The sequence below is a fragment of the Equus przewalskii genome, chromosome 1 (genome assembly GCF_037783145.1).
Source record: "Equus przewalskii isolate Varuska chromosome 1, EquPr2, whole genome shotgun sequence".
NCBI lineage: Eukaryota > Metazoa > Chordata > Mammalia > Perissodactyla > Equidae > Equus > Equus przewalskii.
In genome coordinates, this window is record NC_091831.1 from 171,032,181 (window position 1) to 171,038,180 (window position 6,000).

Below are 6,000 nucleotides of genomic sequence, written 5' to 3' on the forward strand. Positions count from 1 at the left end.
CACACACACATATATTTTAATGCTTTCCATTGTGAAATACACAGAACAGCTCACAAAATAAATATTCAGCTCAATGAATTACCACAAAAAACACTGTCCAAGTATAGAAAGAGAACATAGGCTGCACCTCAGTGTTCATAAAAATTCATCCATGTTGTTACACATAGCTGTAGTTTATTCATTTTCCTTACTATGCGATATTCCATTGTATGCATTCACCATAATTCATCCATTCTTCTGTTGATGAACATTGGGTTGTTTTCAGTTTTGGCCTATGAGTATTCTTGTATATGACTCTTGGACATATGAATGTATAGATAGGAGTGGAATTGTTGTGTCATAGGATATGAATATTTTTAGCTTGAATAGATACAAACTGTATTCCAAAGTGGTCATATAAATTGGCATTGCCACCAGCAGCATTATATAAGTTCCAGTAACTGCATATCCTCACTAATACTTGGTATTGTCTTTCTTTTTAGCCATTCTGGTGCGTATGTAGCACTATCTTACTGTAGCTTCAATTTGCATTTTCCTGATTGCTAATGAGGTTAATTTTCTTTTTATATGTTTATTGGCCATTTAGACATTTCTTTGGTGATATCCTCTTCACATTTTAAAAGATTTTGATATTAAGTCGTTGAAATAAACGAAATAAATATTGTTAGGTGGAACAGGGACAAGAACAGCCATTAAAGCTCTTTAATTTTGCTACTGGGCTCCCTGAGCAAGACAAGAAAGGACCAAAATTTGCCCTGCACAACAATGGAGAGTCTGTGTCTCTATGGACTGAGCTCGAGGCCAGCAAACACAGGGACGATATTATTTTCTCAGTAGGCTTTCGAGAAGTTTATCTAAGTTTCAAAGCTTAACACGTAAGTTTCATGAAGTCTGAAAGAACAGGGAGGCTAGAGCCAGAGGGGCCTGCCCTATCACTTTCCCTCTAGGCCTCAGGAGAGAGAAGGCAGTAGCTCAAAGAATTGACTTCAATCCGTTTCTAGTGGCTTTTAGTAGTAGCAGAGAGTCTTATAACCAGAAAGAATATTTTCGAGAGAGACTATAAGCCTGACTGGTCCTCCCCCACAGGCTAAAAGTGAAGCTGCAGTGGGGGCTGGGATGGGAGAGACAGCTAACCACTAGGTGATCATATATGGGAAACTCACAGATACAGAAGTTTCATTTCCCCTCCACGCCAGATTATTGAAGCCTTTGGTAAATTCTGTTCTACCAAATGAGAAGAACCCCTTATTTGCCAGACATCCCTATGATAGTTCAGGGTAATTAATCATGCTAGAGAAACAACAGGCTGGTGCAGAAAGCAAAAGCCTTTGTAAGACTGGGGTTTTAAATTTCCATTTGGCACGTAAGCCCTTTGAAAATGAAAAGTTTCCTCATCTACAAAGAGTGGAGATAGATTCCAGGCTCATAAATGTTTCTGTGTGAATTCTATCAAAACTTTATGGCAGACATACCTTATAATCAATAATATCTAATCTATTCTAGAAAATAGAATGCTATGCAAAGATTTAATATTCATTTTACAAAGTTAGTGTAACCCTGAGGGCAAAATCTGAGGCACAAAGCACACACAAAAAAGAAAACCACAGACTATCATTTATGAAATCCATACCAAAAAAACTCAAATAAAATATTAGCAATCAAATCTAGTAGTATATTAAGAGAATAACACACCTTAACCAGGACGGACTTATGACTTATTTTGAGAATGTACAGATGGTTCAACATTAGGAAATCAATAAACAAATTTCGTGATATTATTAGATCAAAAGAGTAAAAATCCAAGATCACTTTGAGAGAGAACAAAAGAGAACTGGGTAAAATTCAATGTCTGTTCCTGATTTGTAAAAACAAACAAAAGTATAAATGAAGACAAAAAGTATAAACAGCAAATTTCAAACTTAACATAAAACTTTACCTATGTTTCCACCAAAATTGGGAACAATAAAAAAATCCTCACTGTTGTTGCTATTATTCATATCTGTTCAGGGAGCTAGCTAATAAATAAGACAAAAAAGAAATAAGAGGTATAGATATTAAAAAATAGGAGTAATTTATTATTATGTGTAGATGATCCAATTGTCTACAACACCAAGATCAATTAAGAAAACTATTCCTACTAATAAGAGAGGTTCAGAAAGATGTTGGGTTACGAGATAAATTTCCTATAGAGTAGCAGCAATCATTTGGAAAATACAGGGGAAGAAAGATCCCATTCAGAAAGACCCCAGACTGAGGCCTTTGCACTTGATATTTCCTCTGCTTGAAACACTTCCTTGAGATCTTTGTGTGTCTGCCACTCTCTCATCATTCCTTTCTCATCTCAATCTCCTGTTCTCCCTATTCTAGGCCCGAGTTGGAGTATGTGTTTGCATGAGTTTACTTTTCCTCCTGGGTACACAGAACACATTTCTCAGGCTCCCTTGTAGTTAATTGGTCCCTGTGACTGAATTCTGGCCAACGTAACACGGGAGAAAGTGCCATTTTTAGAGCAGGGGGAAGAAACCCTCTCAACCACTTCTCTGCTCCTCCTTGTCTTTTTCCATCAACTAAATGAAAAGACTCCAAAGACGTAGAGATGGTGGAGCCACAAGATGAAAGTAAGATTCAAGGAGCCTAAGTCCCTGAGTCACAGCCAAGAAGAGAATTGCTCAAGGCAGCTGCCCGATCAGGAACACCCACATCGACCTGTTGCATGAGCAGGAAGTAAGTCTATTTTTCTCAAGTAAGAAATTTTGGGGCTGTTTATTACAACATTAGACAACCAGACAAATACATTTACTATATGTTAAATATTATGGCACTTTACAAGCGTTAAGTAATTTAGTTCTCACAACTCCATTTTCAGAAGAGAAAATAGGAATTTAGAGATTTTAGTTTGCTTGCCCAACATCACATAGCTACTTGAGTGAACCACTGTTTGTTTTTGGAGCCTAACCTCTTTACCACTAGGCTAAAGTGACTCATGAAAGCAAGAACATTTTTGAAAAAGAAGGGTAAGGAAGAAGACCTTACCTTACCAGAAACAAATTATAAATCTATAAAAATAAAAAAGAACATCAGCCAGCCCCGTGGCCAAGTGGTTGGAGTTCTGTGTGCTCCACTTTGGTGGCCTGGGGGCGTGTGTTTGGATCTTGGGTGCAGATCTACTTCACTCATCAGCCCTGCTATGGAAGCATCCCACGTACAAAGTAGAGGAAGATTGGCACGGATGTTAGCTCAGGGCAAATCTTCCTCACAAAACAAAACAAAAAAAGAATAAACAGGACAGGTAGACACATAGATCAATGGAAGAGAACTACAAATAACCCCAAACAATATGCCCAACTGATTTTTGACAAGGGTGCAAAAGCAAGTCAATGGAAGAAGGATAGCCTTTTCAACAGATGGTGGTGGAGTAATTGGGCAGCTATAGGCAAAATAAATAAACCTCAACCTAAAACTCACACTTTATACAAAAATTAACTCAAAATGGATCACAGACTTAAATGTAAAACATGAAAACTATAAAACCTTTTCTTTTCTTTTTGCGATGAAGATTGGCCCTCAGCTAACATCTGTGCCAATCTTCCTCTATTTTATGTGAGACACTGCCACAGCGTGGCTTGATGAGTGGTGCTAGGTTTGCACCCAGGATCCGAACCTGCGAACCTCGGGCTTTGAAGCAGAGCACGTGAATTTAGCCACTCTGCCACTAGGCCAGGCTCCTATAAAACTTTTTTAAAAAAGAAGAAATCTTAGGGATCTACGGTTAGGCAAAGAGTTCTTAGTCTTGACACCCAAAATCACAATCTGTAATGCTAAAGACCCTGTTAAGAGAAGGAAAAGATAAGCTATGAACTGGGAGAAAATATTTTCCAAACCACATATCCACCAATATATTTTAATATATAAAATATATTAAAAACTCTCAAAATTCAACAGTTAAAAAAACAATCCAGTTAGAAAATGGGCAAAAGACATGGACAGCCATTTCATTGAAGAGGATATAGATAGCAGATAATAAGCACATGAAATGATGTTCAATATCATTAGGCATCGGGGAAATGCAAATTAAAACCACAATGAGATATTGCTCCACATCTATCAGATTGGCTAAAATGATAAATAATGATAACACCAAATGCTGGCAAGGAAGCAGAGAAATTGAATCATTCACACATTACTGGTGGGAATGTAGAAGATACAGTTGCTCTGGAAAATAGTTTGGCAATTTCTTATAAAACAAAAAATGCACTCCATGTGATCATTTCATAATATATACAAGTGTCAAATCACTATGTTGTACACTTGAAACATAATATTGTATGTCAACTATACTTCAATAAAAAATGCATTCCAGCAATGGCACTCGAGCATTTATCCCAGAGAAATGAAAACTTAAGTTCACACGAAAACCTATATGTGAATGTTCATAACAGCTTTATTTGTAATAGCCCCAGACCAGAAACAACCCAGATGTCCTTCAACGGGTGAATGGCTAAGCACACTATGGTACATCCAGACCATGAAATATTACTCAACACTAAAAAGGAACAAACCATTGATATAAAAACTTGGATGGATCTCAAGGGAATTATGCTGAGTGAAAAAAAAATCTCAAAAGGTTGCATATTGTGTGAGCCCATTTATATAACAATCTTGAAATAACAAAATTATGGAGATGGAGAACAGTTTAGTGATTCCCAGGAATTGGAGATGGAGGTGGCAGGGGTTAGTGTGGGGATGGGGCTGTTCTGTATTTTGATTGTGGTTGTGATTACATGAATCTACATATGATAAAATTGCATAGAACTTTACACCCCCACAGGCATGTGAAATCTGAATAAGCTCTATGGATGGTACTGATGTCAATTTCCTGGTTTTGATATTGTACTATAGTTATGCAAGCTGTTGTCATTGGGGAAAACTGGGTGAAGGGTACATGGGACCTCTCTACATTTTTTAAACAACTTCTTGTGAATCTATTATTATTTCAAAATTAAAAGTTTAAAATGTTGCAAGGCCCACAAGTGGAAACTTAAAAAATGAACTTTTAGAGTCCCTCGTATGCCAGACCTTTTTTGGACCTATCTAGGATGCTCTTTCCAGAGATCAATGGGACTTTAAAAAGCACAGCACATAGAGGTATATGGATTCATTGTCCTATCTGGAATGCAAGTGTTCAGTTGTGAATTAGCATACCATCATGAAGCCCTACCTTTCTAGCACACAGTCCACCCTCACCATTTTCCCCTTTAGTGAATCAGTAAACTAATTTATTTTTTTACTGGTTTGTGTTATGATGTCTTAGAAGTGAATAAATTCAGTTCCCTTTAAGAAAAGAGAACAGGGAATAGACACATACATCAATGAGACAAAAGAGAAAGTCCAGAAATATCCCAGTACAGGTAAAAATTTAGAATACAGAAAGGTAGAATTTTTTTTTTTAAGCTTTTATTTTTCCTTTTTCTCCCCAAAGCCCCCTGGTACATAGTTGTATATTTTTTCATCGTGGGTCCATCTAGTTGTGGCATGTGGGATGCCGCCTCAGCATGGCTTGATGAGCAGTGCCATGTCCGTGTCCAGGATCCAAACCAGCAAAACCCTGGGCCACAGAAGCGGGACACATGAACTTAACCACTCGGCCACGGGGCTGGCCCCAAAAATGTAGAATTTTGAAGCAATGAGGGAAGATGGATCAGTCAACTGATAAAACAGTATTGTCAACTGGCAAACTATTCGAGAAAAAAAGTCAATTATATCTCTGTCTTATGTCTTATTTCAAAGTAAGTTTCACATGGAATAAATACTACATGAAAAAGAAAACATAGAAGTATAAGCCATATTATTCTGACTTAAAAGTCTATTATTAGGAGAAAATGTTTGTAAGTATTGCATAACCTTGGTGTGGAGAAAGGCTGGCTAGGCATGATACAATAGGTAGAAATAAAACAGAATAGACTGATAGACTTAACTATATTAAAATAAAATCTTTTTTTA